Source organism: Chiloscyllium plagiosum, unplaced genomic scaffold (genome assembly GCF_037043375.1).
Source record: "Chiloscyllium plagiosum isolate Xiang-an unplaced genomic scaffold, Cpla_swu_hap1 HiC_scaffold_37, whole genome shotgun sequence".
Lineage (NCBI taxonomy): Eukaryota > Metazoa > Chordata > Chondrichthyes > Orectolobiformes > Hemiscylliidae > Chiloscyllium > Chiloscyllium plagiosum.
Genome location: NW_028270175.1, coordinates 7819044 through 7838778, shown reverse-complemented (window position 1 = coordinate 7838778; position 19735 = coordinate 7819044). Strand labels below are relative to the sequence as shown.

Sequence of the window (19735 nt, the reverse complement as noted above, 5' to 3'; positions counted from 1 at the left end):
CCTCCCCCTCCATCTCCCCCTCACTGCCTCCCCCTCCATCTCCCCCACACTGCCTCTTCCCCTCACTGCCCCCCTCCATCTCCCCCTCACTGCCTCCTCCCATCTCCACCTCACTGCCTCCCCCTCCATCTCTCCCACACTGCCTCCCCCTCCATCTCCCCTTCACTGCCTCCCCCTCCATCTCCCCCTCACTGCCTCCCCCTCCATCTCCCCCTCACTGCCTCCCCCCCATCTCCCCCTCACTGCCTCCCCCCATCTCCCCCTCACTGCCTTCCCCTCCAACTTCCCCTCACTGCCTCCCCCTACTATCTCCCCCTTATTGGCTCCCCCCACCACAAATTTCTCATCCCCACTGCCTGCACCCTCTCCGACGCGCCCCAGTCTGTTGCTAGTAGACCGTCTGCAGGGAGTTGGCCAATGCAGGAGCCCAGAGACCAACTGAAAAAACCCAATGGCCTTCCTTCTATTGGCCTTAAATGGGCCCAATGTTGTGAATTGGCTCTGCTCAGTCTGTGGGGGTCTGTATGCCCACACACTCCTCCTCACTCCATCCCACTTCCAAACTTACAACTGATCCAATAATTCCTTATTCGCAAACAGGAATACTGCTATTACTGAGGCAATCAGCTGAAAACGTGTAAGAAAGATCTTGACATTGGAACCTGATCCGAGGTCATCCCTCGGCATAGCTGACTAACAGTGAACCACACCATTCCCTAACCTCAATCTGTCCTGTGATCTTGTGACACTGCATTCACTATTTTAACTGGGAGCCAGTTCCTCATATGCACTGAAACAATTTCTCTCTCCTCATGTTAGAAAAAAAATCTCAGTGAAAAATTACATTTTACTTTTAAACTTTTTAAGCCCTAGTGTATTCATGGCTCATTCACACACAGTTAGCCTTGACAATAAATCTTAAAATATTCTGTTTTTCATTGTTCAGTAAATCACTTTTGTACCCGACTTGTACCACGGCAGCAGGTAGGATTTGAATCCAGGCTTCCTGGCTTAGAATGATGGACACTACCACTGGAATCAAACATTTTTTCATGAAAGCAATTCACTAACCCTAGCTAAAGGCAAGCTACTGAACACAGTTAAACAAAAAATCCTGTCTTTCCTTGTATCTATGTTTTTGCATTTTTCATTTCTTCCTCTTTCCATTTCAGCCCATCCCACTTTTTCTCTCTCATGGTCTTAACCTTCAAAACAATTTTGACCTCAGTAGATAGATACTTCAAGTCAAATGGTTTGTGCTTTAAGCTGCAGGGACTTGACAAGATCTGGGCTGACAGTGCCATGTAGGAATGATGTACTCTCTCACTGTCCCTGGTGTGTCTTTATCACTAAGATTTTAGATTAGAGTGGTGCTGGAAAAGCACAGCAGGTCAGGCAGCATCTGAGGAGCAGAAAAACCGATGTTTTGAGCAAAAGCCCTTCATCAGGAAGATTTCTGATTGATCAAAAGATTCCTGATGAAGGGATTTTGCCTGAAACGTCGATTTTCCTGCTCCTCGGATGCTGCCTGACCTGCTGTGCTTTTCCAGCACAACTGTAACCAAAACTCTGGTTTCTAGCATCTGCAGTCCTTACTTTTGCCTAGTTTATCACTAAGATGTTAAGTCTTCTCCTGATGCACTTGGACAGAAAATAATCCTCAACATGTTTCCAAATAACAGCAGGGTGCTGTCCCTGGTGTGTTTTCCCCTCTTGAACTGTTGGTCAATGTTGATTCCTGATGAAGGGCTCCTGCCCAAAACGTCGATTTTCCTGCTCCTCGGATGCTGCCCGACCTGCTGTGCTTTTCCAGCAACACCCTAATCTTGACTCTGATGGTCAATGTTACCCAGTTTACATGGATGGTGCGTGGATTTCAGCAGTTAAGTTATGAAGAGACATTGTACAAACTGGGCCTGTTTTCTCTAGCGTTTAGAAGGTTAAGGATCCTTCAAGATATTAACAGGTAAAGATAAGGTAGATAAACTATTTTCACTTGCTGGGGATTGTAGAACTAGGGGTCATCATCTGAGGATTTGGACCAGACTATTCAGTAGAGATGAGTGTCGAGAGTGTGGTGCTGGAAAAGCGCAGCAGATCAGGTAGCATCTGAGGAGCAGGAGAATCGATATTTCGGGCATAAGCCCTTTCTCAGGAATGAGGCTTGTGGGTCGGGGCTGAGAGATAAATGGGAGGATGTAGGGTTGGGGAGGAGATAGCTGGGAAAGCGATAGGTGGATGAAGGTGATGGAGCAGGTGATAGGTCAGGAGGGGAGTGATGGACTGGTCCGGAGGGTGGTGCCAAGTTGGAGGCTTAGACTGGGATAATGGGGGAGGGGTAGGGGCGAAATGAGGAAGCTGTTGAAATCCACATTAATCCCGTGTGGTTGCAGGGTCCCAAGGCGGAATATGAGGCATTCCTCCTCCAGCCGTCGGGTGGTAACGGTTTGGCTGGTGGATGAGGCCCAGGATCTACATGTCCTTGACGGAGTGGAAAGGGGAGTTGAAGTGTTGAGCCACGGGGCGGTGGGGTTGGTGGGTGTTGGTGTCCCAGAGATGTTCTTTGAAACAATCCGCAAGAAGGTGTCCTGTCTCCCCGATGTAGAGGAGACCACACCGCGTGTAACGAATGCAGTAGATGACATTGGGAAAGGTGCAGGTAAATTTCTGATGGATGTGGACGGAGGTGAGGGGAGTGGTGTGGGCGCAGGTGGCAGGGACAGGTGCCAGGAGTGGGGTGTGGGCTGGTGGGGGGGTGTGGACCTGACGAGGGAGTCGCAGAGGGAATGGCCTCTCCGGAACACTGATAGAGCGGGGGAGGGAAATATATCTCCCGTGGGGTCCCTTTGGAGGTGGCGAAAGTGGCAGAGGATGATGCATTTTATGCGGAGGTTGGTGGGGTGGAAGGTGGGGGGGCATCCTGTCCTTGGGAAGGTTGGGGTTCAAGGGTGGCAGTGTGTGAAGTGGAGGAGATGCACTGGGGGGGGAATGTCTCCATTCAGGAGAGATGTTAGGAAGCACTTCTACACACAGGGAAATGTTTGGAACTCTCTTCCACAATTTACAGTAGATTCTAGATTGTTTGTTAGTTTTGAATCTGAGGGGAATACATTTTTGTTAAGTAGCAGTATTGAGGAATATGGACCAAAGACAGCTATCGGGAGTTAGGCCACAGACCAGCCATCACCTCATTGAATGGTGGAACAGGATCGAGGGGCTGAATGGCCTCCTCCTGTTCATATTGCCACATTGCTGGTTGTGGGGGGCTTGCTCGGTGTAAGTTTGCTCTGTAACCTTTATCATTGCTTGGAACAGTATCCTGGTGCTAAACGGTAAACAGGCTTCCATAAGCACAGGGCTCGACAGTGAGAATGTGTTCACCATTCCCTGATATGTTCGTGAAACTTAGAACCTGCCAGGGAGGGAAATGGGATACCTTTGATGCCAGATATTCTTTGCAGGATTATGGGCAGATGCTGGCAGGATTTTATTCCCAACGCTGGAATTAGAGAAACAAAGCACGCAGAGCACCTTCTAGTTTCATCCGCCATCCATATTGGACATGTCACTTGCCCCCTGTCCTTAGAGATGTCATTCAGTCAGCTCCTGGTGGGCACAGATGATGATGACCTAAGTTGAAGTGGCATTAGGCTGGCAGCAGAGCCCTCCAGTTGGTTAGCGGATATTGGAATGATGTGTGAATATTGGCTGTGGGTGGGAGAGGGTGGAGTGCGTTGTCTGCCTCATGCATCTCTTGATGTAGGAATTGCTAAGTGTAAATTAATCTTTCCATTGCAGCAGGGACTACACTTTGAGATGTGCTTCATTGCCTACAAAGTGCTTTGGGGGGTACTGAACCCATGAAAAATAGTTTATAAATGCATTTACAAGGACAGTGGGGAGCATATGGTTGGGGATCCCAGATCCTCCAAGTTCCTTCACATGTCACGCTCCATCTTGACTTTGGTAATATATCACCGTTCCTTCAGTGTCACTGGGTTAAAATCCTGCATCTCTCTCCCTAACAGCATATGGATGTAACTAGATTGTGCAATGTTCAGCTCCATTCACAACTACACAGATACTGCAGTGGTGCATTTCCAAATACAACAAGATCTGGATAATATTCAGGCTTGGGCTGACGAGTGACAAGTGATAGTTACACCACACAAGCAATGACCATCTCCAGTAAGAAACAACCTAACCACCACCCTTTGACATTCAATGGTGTTATCATCGCTAAATAGCTCCCCAGTCAACAGCATGGTGATTACCATTGATTAGAATCTCAACTGGACTCAGCACATAAATACAATACCTAAAAGAGAAAGTCAGAGATGCAGAATACTCACTTCCTAACTCCCCAAAGCCTGTCCACCATCTACAAGGAATAAGTAAGACTGTGATGGAATACCCCCCACTTGCCTGGATGAGTGGAGCCCCAACAACACTGAAGAAGCTTGACACTATCCAGGACAAAGCAGTCCACTTGATTGGCACCACATCCACAGAGCATCCACAAGAACCCACCACCAACACTCAGAAGCAACAGTGTGTACTATGTACAAGACACACTGCAGAAATTCACCAAAGATTCTCAGACAGCACCTTCCAAATTCATGACCGCTTTCAACGAGAAGGACAAATGCAGCAGACAGATGAGAACACCACCCCCTGGGAGTTCCACTTCTAACCACTCGGCATCCTGACATGGAAATATATTGCTGTTCATACACTGTTGCTGGGTCAAAATCCTGGCATTCCCTCCCTAAGGGCATTGGAGGTCTCCGACAGCAGTGGTTCAAGAGGCAACTCATCACCGCCTTCTCAAAGGGCAACTAGGGATGGGCAATAAATGCTGGCCCACCCAGCGACATCCACATCCCATGATTGAATAAAACAAATTACAGAAGTTCAAGAAAGGGGCTCACCATCAGCTTCCCTGGGTTACCTACAGCTGGGTAACAAATGCTGGCTCGTCAATAATGCCCACATCCTGCAAATGATTTTTCAAAAGCTTTTCTCTTTGCTACAGTCTTTCTCACATTGGACACGTGGACACAGAAGTAACTGTTGATATGACAGCTTTACTAACCAGATATAGAAACGTGCTGGCCACAATTACAGCGTCGGGGTTGTGAGATATCATGTACTTTTGACTGATTTTGTGTCAATGAAGAAAGTACTTATTTGTGGCTTATTGGTTGTAGCTGATTGCTTTCCTCAAGGGACTGAGGAGGATTGGTTGATTGAGAGGTGTCCTTACTGAAGCGTGGAAGATCTTGAAGAGGCTTGGTCAGGTAATGCTGAGAGGATGCTTCCTTCTCTTAGGGGCATCTAGAACTAAGAGGCACAGTCTCAGGAAAGATCTTCTTCCAGTTAGATTCGATTCCCTACAGTGTGGAAACAGGCCCGCCGGCCCAACCAGTCCACACTGACCCTCTGAAGAATAACCCACCCCACCTTACATTTACCCCTGACTAATGCATCTAACAATGTGTTGCTGGAAAAGCGCAGCAGGTCAGGCAGCATCCAGGGAACAGGAGAATCGACGTTTCGGGCATAAGCCCTTCCTGAAGAAGGGCTTTTCCAGCAACACATTTTCAGTTCTGATCTCCAGCATCTGCAGACCTCACTTTCTTCCCTAATGCATCTAACACTATGGGCAATTTAACATGAAAAGTTCACCTAACCTGCACATTTTTTTTTTTAGATTAGATCACAGTGTGGAAACAGGCCCTTCGGCCCAACAAGTCCACACCGACCCGCCGAAGCGAAACCCACCTATACCCCTACATTTACCCCTTATCTAACACTACGGGAAATTTAGTATGGCCAATTCACCTGACCTGCACATCTTTGGACTGTGGGAGGAAACCGGAGCACCCGGAGGAAACCCACGCAGACACGGGGAGAACGTGCAAACTCCACACAGTCAGTCGCCTGAGTCGGGAATTGAACCCGGGTCTCTGGCGCTGCGAGGCAGCAGTGCTAACCACTGTGCCACCGTGCCGCCCATGTTTGGAGTGTGGGAGGAAACCAGAGCACCCGGAGGAAATCCACACAGACACAGGGAGAATGTACAAGCTCCATACAGACAGTTGCCCAAGGCTGGAATCAAACCCAGGTCCCTGGTGCTGTCAGGCAGCAGTACTCACCACGGAGCCACCGTGCTGCCCTTTATGGCAGAGATGGGAAGGAATTTCATTGAACACTCAAAGGGTTTGGAATATTTTTCTGGAGACTTGGTCAGTAAATATATTTATAGGTGAGTTAGACAGATTTTTGATTGACAAGGGAATTGTGGCAGGGGGAAGGCTGGAAAGCAGAGTTAAAATTGCGATCAAATCAGCCATGAATTGAATGGCAGAACTATTTTAAAGGGCTGAATGGCCTTTTCCTGTTCTTATGTCTTCGGGTCTTATAATCTATAGAGGCCAACTGTCTGTTATTTTTGGCTACCTCAATTTGGATAGGGATGAGCAAACAATTCCTCAGAGAAGACTGAGAGAAGGAAACATTTTAAAATACGTCTCAGCGCAGTTTATCTGCCAATGACAATATAGAGAACTTCCTGAAAGCCTAAAGGGGGCTGCAGAATTTGAAATCAGTCTGACCAGTGGAGCAACGAGTACAGCCTAGCATTGTGGGATGGCACTGTAAACTTGGATTTGAAAATGGTAAACAAACATGAATCTGTCAAGCCGTTGAGTATCCGAAGGCTGAGTAGACAGCTGGCAAAATCCACTGCTACGTCTGCAGTGGTGGGTCAGTGACCTGTAACGGTTGAACTCTGAACCAGTATTTGGCTCTAGTGATGTCTGCACTTGACTTTTTAATGAGGATGGGACTGCTTCACAAAAGTAATCACCAAGGGAAAAGTAGAAACAGCTAAACGCAACAAGCCTGTTCCAAGTGTCTTGTGGAGCCATGACAGTGTTCTTACCACTTCACCCTGAAGCTCCAAGTTCAAGTCCCAGCTGTCCTGGGGGGGTTTGTCATAACATGTCTGAACGGGTTAATTTAAAAATATCTACAAATCCTCTTCCATCACTAACTGTGAACTTCAATTCTGTACATTGTTAGCAGACTGACAGCAAGCAATTAACCTTATTAGTAGCAAATAATTACTCTGAGTTCTTAGGCAAAAGGGTTTAATGAAAATGAATAATTTTCTTGTGTATGTTTCAAACCTGTTGCATTTCATGTATTCTCAATAATTTGGATGCTTTTCAACTCCAAATAAAATGTACAGCTTACTTCCCGAATGTTAGTTCTATTGTTTGAATCGCTTGCAGTAACTCAGGGTAGAACACCACAACTCAGCAATTTTAGAAAAACATGAACGTTTATGACATGAAAGGAGCTTGTGACTGAGTTTCTATTCTCTGTGATTCCAGTTGTGGACATCTAGCAACAAGGTTGTACTCCTCCCCCTCCCCCCACACCTCCCCAACTCTCCCGCCTTCACTCAAACCTATCCTTCATCATTGTACTCGCTCTGTTTAGCTATTCAAAGGCTAAATCTTTGTGTTCCACATCATTTCACTCGATCTCCACAGCTGTCCACTCACCCCAACTCCACGGAACTTCACTGGCATGTTGCTGCACGGCCAACCTCAGCTCCCAATCAATCTTGACCAGAACTTTGTTCCGGAACATTCCTGCAAACCTCTCTGTTTGTGTCCCTCTAGCCACCTGCTTGTTTTCAGGCCATCTGTAAATTTGGCGACAGTACATTTGCTTCCTCCCTCCAAGTCATTATTACATATTGCCAATAGTTGTGGTCCCAGCACTGATCCTTGTGGAACCCAACTTGTGACAGGTCACCAACCTAAGAAAGAACTATTCACACCCCACTCACCATTTCTCGCCCATGAGCCAATTTTCCATCCTTGCTGATATACAACAGGAGTTCTGAAGAAGGGTTACACCCGAAACATTGACTTCTCCACCTCCTGGTGCTGCCTGGCTTGCTGTGTTCTGCCAGCCTCCTGCTTGTCTACCTTGGATTCCAGCATCTGCAGTTCTTTTGCCTCCAACCAGGATGTACCACATGCAACACCGTGGGCTCTTATTTTATGACTTAATCTTCTGTGGAGGTACCCTGTCTAATGCCAATTGGAACTCCAAATACAACACATCTACTTGTTCCCCTTGATCCACTTTGGTTGAGACTTCCTTGAAAATCTCCTATAAATTAGTCAGACACAATTTCCCTTTTAGTGCCAGAAGTGGCAGCAGATTGCTAGGGGTGGGCTTGAACCTGATTCCTGTGGAGCTGGGGAGAACCCAGGGTTTGGCTCCATCAACAGGCTGCCTAATTAAATAACCTTCCCATCTGTAAGCTCATCAGGTCCTGATGCAGAAGATTCCAGTCCCAGCTGGAGGAGGGCCAAGGGCTGCAGCATGGGAATGAGGCAGTTTCATGCAGCATGAGATTTTAATTTGGAATTTATTTTCCACGTTGCTTCACCAGCTCTGGCCTTCTGTCCAATCCACTGCTCCCCCACACCCTACTTCACTCCACTATCAGAGGTTCACCTGCCTCTCCTCCAACCCAGTTTACAGTATCCGGAGCTCCCAATGTGATCTTCTCGAAATCGATGAGACTGAACGTAGGTGAAGCGAATATTTCACTGAGCATCTCAGCCTGGCCCACAGGGACCGACCAGACCTCCCAGTCACTTCCCATTTCAATCCCCCTTCCCACTCCCTCTCTGACATGTCCATTCTTGGCCTCTTCCATTGCCATCAGACTGAGTATTGGAGGAACAATACCTTATCTTCTGCCTCGGCAGGCCTACAGCCCAGTGGACTCAAATTTGAGTTCTTCACTTTCAAATAATCTTCCCACCGACTCCCTTCCCAGCCCTTCCCCCTCCCTTCCATTGACCCTTCCTTCCAGTTACTAACCGGATTCATTCCTCCCATCCACCTACCAGGCTGACTCTACACCTGTGATCATCTATCCCTACTTTGCCACTCAGTGCCTCTGGCCATCCAAAACCCCCTCCCCACCCCCCGCTATTTGCAGCTCCCCCTATACCCACCCCCCAGTCCTGAAGAAGGGTTACACCCGAAACATTTACTTTTCCACCTCCTGGTGCTGCCTGGCTTGCTGTGTTCTTCCAGCCTCCTGTTTGTCTACTTTGGATTCCAGCATCTGCAGTTTTTTTGTCTCACCCCACTATCAGTGAACAATGGTCCACCCTGATCTCCCTCCCCATTGGCAATCTACACGTGTCTGTTCAGTTTGAAAGATATTCCCTTAATAACCCAGTTCCCAAGAAAGGTCTTTCCCTGTCTGACATAGTTCTGTGTACACTCCATTGTCCCTCTGATCTGGGTTTTAATTCCAATGTGCACATCTTGCAATGCTTTCTGTTTTAATTTTGCTACATTACTGCGGGTGGCTGTTTGTCAGACCAGTGATCTTCAATAAAAGGCATCTGAGATAAACTTGCTGTGGTTCTGTTCGCCGAGCTGGAAGTTTTTGTTGCAAACGTTTCGTCCCCTGGCTAGGCGACATCCTCAGTGCTTGGGAGCCTCCTGCGAAGCGCTTCTTTGATGTTTCCTCCAGTGTTTATAGTGGTCTGTCCCTGCTGCTTCCGGTTGTCAGTTTCAGCTGTCCGCTGTAGTGGTTGGTATATTGGGTCCAGGTCGATGTGTTTGTTTTTTTTTTTTTTTTTTTTTATAGATATTTTTATTAGAAATTTAACATTTTTACAAGTTTACAAAAATAAACAAAACTCTCAGATATAAACATTGATATACAATTAGCTCAAATATACAATAGCCAAAATTTGACAACAAAAAAAAACAAAACAAAACAAAACAACAAAAAAAAACCCCAAAAAAAAACAACAAAAAAAAAACAAACAGACAAAACTCAACTATCTACTAATCTAACCTACAACTAATCAGGGTGTATATTTAAGTCTCTTACATGCTCGGGATGTGTTAACATCAGATATGATAAAACCCGTATTCGTGCGGGATTCCTCCCCCGAGGGGCCGCGGACCAGCCAGGTTCGTGGTCTCAATTAAATAAAAGCCCTTGTTAGGATAGCCGAAATATCTGTATTTATGTAATTCAAAAAGGGCTGCCATATTTTATAAAATAATTCGGTCTTTCGGTGCACCATATTTGTAAGGAAGTCAAGGGGAATACATTCCATAATTAGTCTGTGCCAATTTGAAAGTCCAGGGGGGCCCTCCGCCACCCAGTTCATCAAAATATTTTTCCTTGCACAGAAAGAAAGAATAGAAAATAGTCTCTTCCCGTACGTGTCCAGGGAGGGAAAGTTCGAAAAGCCCAAGAGGAGAGATACGGGGTCCACTTTTATTTCCGTTCCTAAAATTTCTGTCAGGGTACTTGCTACTTTAGTCCAATATCCACGGATCTTATGACAGGTCCATAAGCAATGTACAAGAGTGCCCACCTCTATTTTGCATTTAGGACACATTGGAGATGCTCCTGCCTTAAATTTTGCCAATCGGACCGGTGCTATATGGGCCCTATGAAGTATCTTCAGCTGGATAGCCTGGGTTCTGTTACAAATAGTAATTCTTCTAGCATTTTCCCAGATATCATTCCACGTTTCTGTGGAGATTTCTAGTCCCAGATCCTGATCCCATGTTTTAAGCAGATTATCCATATCTCCCGATACTTCATCATGTAGCAAATGATAAATATTACTGACGGAAGATACCCCCACTGGTCGTAGGACACTACATTCTCTATCGGATTTATAAAGACTATCTAATAACGTAGTCTTCTTCTGTATAAAATCTCGAATTTGGAAGTATCGAAAGAGGTCTCCATTGGGTAATCCGAATTTCTGACGCAGCTGTCCGAAAGACATCAGGACCCCATCTTTAAATAAATCCCCAAGACATGAGATACCCCTGGCTCTCCAGAGTTTAAAAGTGGCATCTGTTAATCCCGGTTGGAATCCCCATGCTCCCACTATCGGTGCATAGGGGGATGTTTTATGTGAATTACCCTCATTTTGCCGCATTATATTCCAAGCCTTGATTGTATTCAGTATTATAGGGTTTTTACAGTGATCTGTAATGATTTTCCTCTTGTCTGAGAATAAAAGGTTAATAAGTGGGTATTTTACTTGAGAAGCCTCGATGTCCAACCAGATTGATTGTGGATCAGACAAGGCCCAATCAGCTATATAACTTAATAGGGAACTTAATTGATATTTCCTAAAATCTGGGAAGTCCAATCCACCCCTTGCCTGTGGAAGCTGTAGCTTCTTCAGCTTAATGAGGGGTCGCCTATGGTTCCAGATAAAGGAACTCAGCCAGCCGTATAATTTACATAAAGCTGTCCTCGGCAGCATCACCGGAAGCATTCTCATAGGATATAGGAGACGGGGCAGGATATTCATTTTGATTAATGCTATTCGACCCAGCCAGGAAATTGGCAGGTCTCCCCATCGCTGGAGGTCCTGCCTTATCCTTTCCAATAAATACACAAAATTAGCCTTATACAACTGACCAAATACTGGAGTAATAAAAATGCCTAAATATAAGAAACCCTCCAGGGACCAGCGAAAGGGAAAAAGGGAACCGTCCGCTAAGCGGGGTATCACAGCAAGGCCACCCATTGGCATAGCTTCCGATTTTGAAAAATTAATTTTATAGCCTGAGAATGCACTAAATGTATTAATAACTTGGATTAAGCGAGGTATGGACATCAAAGGGTTACTGAGGAATAGAAGAACATCATCTGCATAAAGGGTAATTTTATGTTTACCTGTACCAATCCTTGGGGCCACTATGTTAGGATCAGCTCGTATAGCTTCTGCTAGTGGTTCAATTATTAGCGTGAATAACAATGGCGAGAGGGGACATCCCTGACGGCAGCCCCTACCCACACTGAAGCTATCCGAGCCTAATCCATTGGTAACCACAACTGCTTTGGGATCACTATACAATGTTGAGATCCATTTGGTAAACACCTGTCCAACACCAAACCTCTCCAATGTGTAAAACAAATATGACCATTCGACCCTATCAAATGCCTTTTCCGCGTCTAATGAAACCACTACTCCTGGTATCTTTCCCTGATGACAAGCTTGAATCATATTCAGAGCCCTTCTAACATTATTAGATGATCTACGGCCCTTAATAAACCCCGTCTGATCCTCCTTTATAATATGTGGCAGTATCCTTTCTAATCTCAGTGCTAACATTTTAGAGAGGATTTTAAAATCTACATTTAGCAAGGATATTGGTCTGTATGATGTACAATCTTCTGGGTCCTTTCCTTTTTTGAGGATAAGAGAGATATTTGCCTCTTTCAGCGAAGGCGGGAGACAGCCCTGACTATATGCATAGTTATACATGTCCATAAGTGGACCAACCAGTATTTCTGTAAATTCTTTATAGAATTCAGCTTGAAAGCCATCTGGGCCCGGCGCCTTACCATTTTGAAGGTGCCTAATTGCATCAACTATTTCTTGGGGTGTAAGAGGAGCATTTAGGACCGATACTTGTTCCGGAGTTAGGTCTGGAAAAGTCAAATTTTTAAAAAATGACTGCATCCTCTTCGCCCTATCTTCACAATCCTGTGATTTATATAACTCAGAATAGAATTTTCTAAAGGTCGCATTAATCTTTTTATGATCATGAGTCAAAATACCCGTACTTTCCTTAATAGACATAATCGTCTGAGGGGCCTTTTTTTTCTTTGCAAGAAATGCTAAGTATCTACCCGGTTTGTCGCCATATTCATATAATCTTTGCTTTGCAAATAATATTTCCCTCTTAGCCGTTTGAGTAAGTGTAGTATTTAGAGCTGTCCTAAGAGCTGTAATCCTTTGCAATTTAATAATAGAGGGTCTATCAGTGTATGCTGTTTCAGCCGCTTTTAAGCGGGCTTCAAGCAAACGCTGTTGTTCTCCTTTTAATTTCTTCTGGGTCGCTGAGTAGGAGATGATCAAGCCTCGCGTGTAAGCTTTGATGGTCTCCCACATCATTGACGGGTTGCTAGCTGTACCTGAATTAATTTCTAAAAAAGTTTTAAATTCTTGAGAGAAGTACTTTACAAATTTACTATCTTTCATTAAGAAGGGGTCCATACGCCAATGCCGAGGGGATGTCCCACTGTTCCTCGCCTTAGTTTCCATATATACAGCAGCGTGGTCAGAAATTGCTATATTACCTATTTTACAGGATGATATGGAATTTAAAAAAATTGAGGGGGCAAAAAACATATCAATTCTGGTATGACATTTATGTGGATTAGAGTAGAAAGAAAAATCTCTACCCTGTGGATGAAGACATCTCCATACATCTACTAATCCTAATTCTTTGTTCAGATCCATCAATTGTCTAGATCTGGGAGATACTCCTGCAGTACTCTTGGGAATCCTGTCTATTTCCGGATCCATAATACAATTAAAGTCTCCCCCTATAATTATATGACGGGCATTAAAAGCCATCAATTTTGAGAAGGCTTCTGTTATAAATTTAAAGGGGTGTGCCGGGGGGCAGTACAAATTTAAAATCCCATATTCCTCTCCATTTATGAGAGCTTTAATCAAGATATATCGTCCAGATTCGTCTTTTATCTGCTTTAGGATTTTGAAAGGGAAATTCTTCCGAACAAGAATAACAACTCCCCTGCTTTTTGAGCTAAAAGAAGAAAAAAAGGCCTGATCAAATCCGCCCTGTCGTAATTTCAAGTGTTCTTTATCTGACAGATGCGTCTCCTGTAGGAGAGCTATATCAACTCTTTCCTTCTTAAGATTTGATAATATTTTCTTCCTTTTAAGTGGCGAATTACTCCCTTTGACATTCCAGGTGCACCACTTAACCGATTGATCAACCATAATCCTCTGGGCCAATCCGAGACCCCTCGGGAGGGGGAACCCTATCCAGAACATCCCGAGCATGGAACATGTAAAATTTACAAAAATAAACCCTCTTTAATACACCCACAACAATACAGTAAAAAACTATTTCTAAATAAAAAAAATATAAAACGTGTCTAAGTGGAGACTTTCCCCCTTGTTCCCAGGGGGCATCACTTCCTCTCCAAAAATCCCTCATATCCTCTCCCAACCAATGCCCCACCCTTGACCCAGGCACTCCTCAATAAAGTGAGGAAAATTCAAATATAATACAAAGCTAGAGTTAACAGTGAGCACCCCACCCCCACCCCTACCAACACCTGGGTATATTTGGTAATGTTAATACCATATATAAACATATAACTATAAAATTACCAGTTCAACAAATAATAATTAAATATGATAATACAAAATAACGAAGGGAAAAACAACCCCGCTCCTAAAGACAGAGGTAAAATCGAATAAGGTAACCACCTCCCCCCACCAACATTAACCAAATCCCCCAACTTATATATACATATATATACATACACATACATATATATATATATACATACATACACACACATGTACATACACCCCTCATATATACATAAAATAATAACAGAAAACAACTCCAAGGGGGGGGGGGGGGAGAAAATCAAATCCCTCTCCCCACCCCCCATAATAATATTAAGCAATAAGGTAAGAAAAAAAAAGGGAGGGGATATAAACCAAAACGGGGGGGAAGGCAGACCAACATCCATTATGTCCTACAGTTTATCTAAGAGAGTCCAAGAATTCCTTAGCCTTTTCTGGTGATCCAAAGTTATATACAGAACCTTCATGGTTAAAGCGTAACATCGCTGGGTAGCGTAAGGAGTACTGTACATTTAAGTCCCTTAAACGCTTCTTCGCCTCGTCGAATGCTTTCCTCTTTCGAACCAGAGCCGGGGAAAAGTCCTGAAATAGCATGATCTTGGATCCTTTGTAGATCATAGCTTGGGGGTCTTTTCCGAGATTTCTAGAGGCTTCCAGGAGTATCTGCCTCTCTCTGTAGCTCTGCAGCCGGAACAGGACCGGGCGTGGGCGCTGGTTCGAGCCGGGCCCGCGTATTGCGACCCGGTAGGCCCATTCCACCCTTACCTGGCCTGATCCAGCTTCCAGATTTAAAAGTTGTGGCAGCCACTGCTCCAGGAATGCTGTAAGCTGGCCTTCCTCTTCCTGCTCGGGAAGGCCCAGCAAACGAATATTTTTTCGACGACCTCGATTATCGAGGTCGTCAATATGATTTTCCAAGGTCCGGACTCGCTGCTCGAGAGTCCGGACCTGATCCACGGCCGATTGAGCGGTTGTCTCCGAGGTCGCGGCCTTTAGCTCCGCCCCTCCGACTCGGCGTTGAATTTCTTCAATTTCACGGTCGTGCTTCTTCAGCGCGGCCGACAACGACTCCCAACGGTTCCTGGATTCGACGATAAAAGCATCGATCTTCGAGTCAAGCTTGGAAATCATTTCTGTAAGGCTTGCTACTGCAGGTAAGTCCCCCGGGGCGGCTGTGGACGCCTCTGCTGCAGCTGGAGAGTGTGGGGGAGGGGTTCCTGCATGCTGAGAGCTGCGGGCTCCCTTCCCTTTAGTCATTTTAACTTAGGATAAAGTTGCTTAAATGTAATATTAAACCACTAATTCAGTTACTAAACTATTATAAATGATTTATAAATGATTTGGTGAGATTGGTAGGGGGTAGGTGACCCACTGTGCCCAGGTCTTGGGAGGAGCACTATAGACTCAGTCTTACTGGGTCGCCGCCATCTTGGATCCCCCAGATGTGTTTGTTGATGGAGTTTGTGGCTGAATGCCATGCCTCTAGGAGGGACAGACCACTATAAACACCGGAGGAAACATCAAAGAAGCGCTTCGCAGGAGGCTCCCAAGCACTGATGATGTCGCCTAGCCAGGGGACGAAACGTTTGCAACAAAAACTTCCAGCTCGGCGAACAGAACCACAACAACGAGCACCCGAGCTACAAATCTTCGCACAAACTTTGAGATAAACTTAGAAATTACTGGAGAAACTCAGCAAGTCTGACAGTATCCGTGGAGATCCCAGAGTTTTGAGTCATAGAACATAGAACGTAGAAAAGTACAGCACAGAACAGGTCCTTTGGCCCACGATGTTATACCGAGATTTAATCCTAATGTCAAATATAGTAACAACCTACGCACCCCTCAACTCACTGCTATCCATGTGCATGTCCAGCAGTCGCTTAAATGTCCCCAATGACTCTGCTTCCACCGCCACGGCTGGTAACGCATTCCATGCATTCACAACTCTCTGTGTAAAGAACCTACCTCTGACGTCTCCTTTATACCTTCCTCCTAATATCTTCAAACTATGACTTCTCGTACCAGTCAATCCTGCCCTGGGGAAAAGTCTCTGGCTATTGATTCTATCTATTCCTCTCATTATTTTGTACACAGGTATGATTCTTCTACAATCAGTTGTTAAGAACAGTCATATCAGACTGGAAGCATGGACTCTGTTTCTCTCTCCACATATATAGCCAGACCACAGAACGAGGACATAACACAACCAAAAGGACTAGCCACACTACCATACATCAGGAGCATCTCGGAACTGACAGCCAGACTACTGCGACCCCTAGGACTCATAACGGCACACAAACCAACAGCCACGCTCAGACAACAACTCACCAGAACGAAGGACCCGATACCCAACATGAGCAAAACTAATGTAGTGTACAAAATACCATGCAAGGACTGCACAAAACACTATATAGGACAAACAGGAAGACAGCTAACAATCCGCATACATGAACATCAACTAGCCACGAAACGACACGACCAGCTATCCTTAGTAGCCACACACGCAGACAACAAGCAACATGAATTCGACTGGGACAACACTACTATCATAGGGCAAGCCAGACAGAGAACAGCCAGGGAATTCCTAGAGGCATGGCATTCATCCACAAACTCCATCAACAAACACATCGACCTGGACCCAATATACCAACCACTACAGCGGACAGCTGAAACTGACAACCGGAAGCGGCAGGGACAGACCACTATAAACACCGGAGGAAACATCAAAGAAGCGCTTCGCAGGAGGCTCCCAAGCACTGATGATGTCGCCTAGCCAGGGGACGAAACGTTTGCAACAAAAACTTCCAGCTCGGCGAACAGAACCACAACAACGAGCACCCGAGCTACAAATCTTCGCACAAACTTTGAATGGCCAGATCTGCTGAGTTTCTCCAGCGTTTCATGGGTATGCAGAATATTGTCTTGTACACATGAGATCCCCCTGTCATTAACAGGCTGCAAAATAACACTGTGGAGTGAATTCTGTGTTACAGTTATGGACGTGACTCCCAGCAAGAAAGTATGAAATTCTGCAAGAAGACGAAATGTGTCTGTCTGTAGTAAGAGTGTGCATCTTGAAAACTACACATCTCCTTCGGGTAGCAGTGTTAAATTGCTCTAGATTAATCTGTGTGTTTATCCGCTACATTTTAAAGACTCCTACCTGCACCTTAATTGTAAACCTGCTCCTATAGGATAGTGAAGAAGGTGTTTGATATGCTTTCCTTTATTGGTCAGAGTATTGAGTACAGGAATTGGGAGGTCATGTTGCAGCTGTACAAGACAATATTCTGCATACCCATTAAACGCTGGAGAAACTCAGCAGGCCTGGCCACATCTGTGGAGAGAGAAACAGAGTCCATGTTTCCAGTCTGATATGACTCTTCTTAACAACTGATTTTAGAAAAATCATACCTGTGTACAAAATAATGAGATGAATAGATAGGCCACTGTTGGAATATTGCGCGCAATTCTGGTCTCCTTCCTATCGGAAAGACGTTGTGAAACTTGAAAGGGTTCAGAAAAGATGTACAAGGATGTTGCCAGGGTTGGAGGATTTGAGCTATAGGGAGAGGCTGAACAGGCTGGGGCTGTTTTCCCTGGTGTGTTGGAGGCTGAGGGGTGATCTTATAGAGGTTTACAAAATTATGAGAGGCATGGATAGGATAAATAGACAAAGTCTTTTCCCTGGGGTCGGGGAGTCCAGTAGTAAAGGGCATAGGTTTAGGGTGAGAGTGGAAAGATATAAAAGAGACCTAAGGGACAACTTTTCACACAGAGGGTGGTACGTGTATGGAATGAGCTGCCAGAGGAAGTGGTGGAGGCTAGTACAATTGCAACATTTAGAAGGCATTTGGATGGCTATATGAATAGGAAGGGTTTGGAGGGATAGGATCGGGTGCTGGCAGGTGGGACTAGATTGGGTTGGGATATGTGGTCGGCATGGATGGGTTGGACCGAAGCGTCTGTTTCCATGCTGTACATCTCTATGACTCTATGGCTATTCTTTCTCAACACTTCCAGAGGGCAAGGTCATGGGAATTTTAAAGTATATTTATGTTGCTTTGTTTGAAATATGAGGGATGTGAATGCTTATTGGGAGCTGGCGGGGGGGGGGGGGGGGGGAGGGGGGGGGGGGGGGGGGAGCAGAATTCTATTTTTAAAGCTTCTAATTTTAAAAGATTTCAGTTCTGAAATGTGTAATTAATGGTGTAAATTGATTTGAAAGACAGGAGTGGGGTACAAACACAACATAACACATTTTCTTTGGATTTTGCTCTTTCCCCTGAATTAACTGGTGCCAGTTTCCAAGTCACCCTTTATTTACACCTGCACTGTTCATGTGCTCTGACCAGCTAGCTCAGAGCCAGTCTCCAGAGTGAGGTGACCTGAATCTCTCATTTATTTTTTTTTGGAGTTGCACAAATTTATTTCACCTTAACTTAATAACCCAATAACGTACAAAGAATAGAAAAAAGGCAAAGAGCATCATGTAGCATAACAGTTTTGTTTGGCTTCCACGGGATAGGTATTTGAGTCTACCCATGGTTGCTCCCAATAGTCCACCTGTAGATTCAAATCCCGTATCCATTTCATCCAGGAGCTTATTTCATTTCAGTTCCGATATCAATGGAAAGGGTTTTTAATGCAGTCACTTTTTCTCAAAGGCCTTCCGTTAATTTATCATTTTCTTCTTCATACACACTGCAACCACTTCAAGCATAGGCAGGAGGTCCTTCCCCCAAGACTGCACGCCTCATATTTCCAGCAGTGTGATTTAGTTTGATGCTGCTATGACAATGTCACTCCAGGTATTAGGAAATTGATAGTGACCCTCTTGTTTGCTGAACTCTTGGCCCAGCCTTCTTCACAGCACCAGGACATCACTGAACCCAGAACAGAGTTAGTGGAGGTAGGAGGGGTGCAGGGGGAAGCCCCAATCGCTCGTTTATATCTGTCAGCCAGGGCTCCCTTTTTGGCCCAATGTTAACAACCCCAAACAAGCATCTCAGAGTCAATGAGATCCACCTGGGCCTGGTTCCAATCACAACACCCCTTACTACCATCAACACATACAACTAATTCAGAGTAGCAAGTGATGGGATCAGTTCGAAGTTAAATTACACAATGGAAATAGCAACAACAAAGACAGAATGGGCAGCACGGTGGCACAGTGGTTAGCACTGCTGCCTCACAGCGCTAGAGACCCGGGTTCAATTCCCGCCTCAGGGACTCTGTGTGGAGTTTGCACATTCTCCCCGTGTCTGCGTGGGTTTCCTCTTGGTGCTCCGGTTTCCTCCCACAGTCCAAAAATGTGCCGGTTACATGAATTGGCCATGCTAAATTGCCTGTAGTGTTAGGCGTAGGGGAATGTGTCTGGGAGGGTTGTGCTTCGGCAGGTCGGTGTGGCCTTGTTGGGCAGAAGGGCCTGTTTCCACACTGTAAGTAATCTAATCTAATTGGTGATATGCAAATTAGTGTCCAATTTGATCAGGCAA

At 45.3% G+C, this 19735-nt stretch overlaps 1 pseudogene; it reads right to left on the bottom strand.

Annotated features, from left to right (window-relative positions):
- Positions 1 to 18669: 18669 nt before the first annotated feature.
- LOC148139755 (BET1 homolog pseudogene) lies at positions 18670 to 18997 on the bottom strand (annotated as a pseudogene).
- Positions 18998 to 19735: the final 738 nt, after the last annotated feature.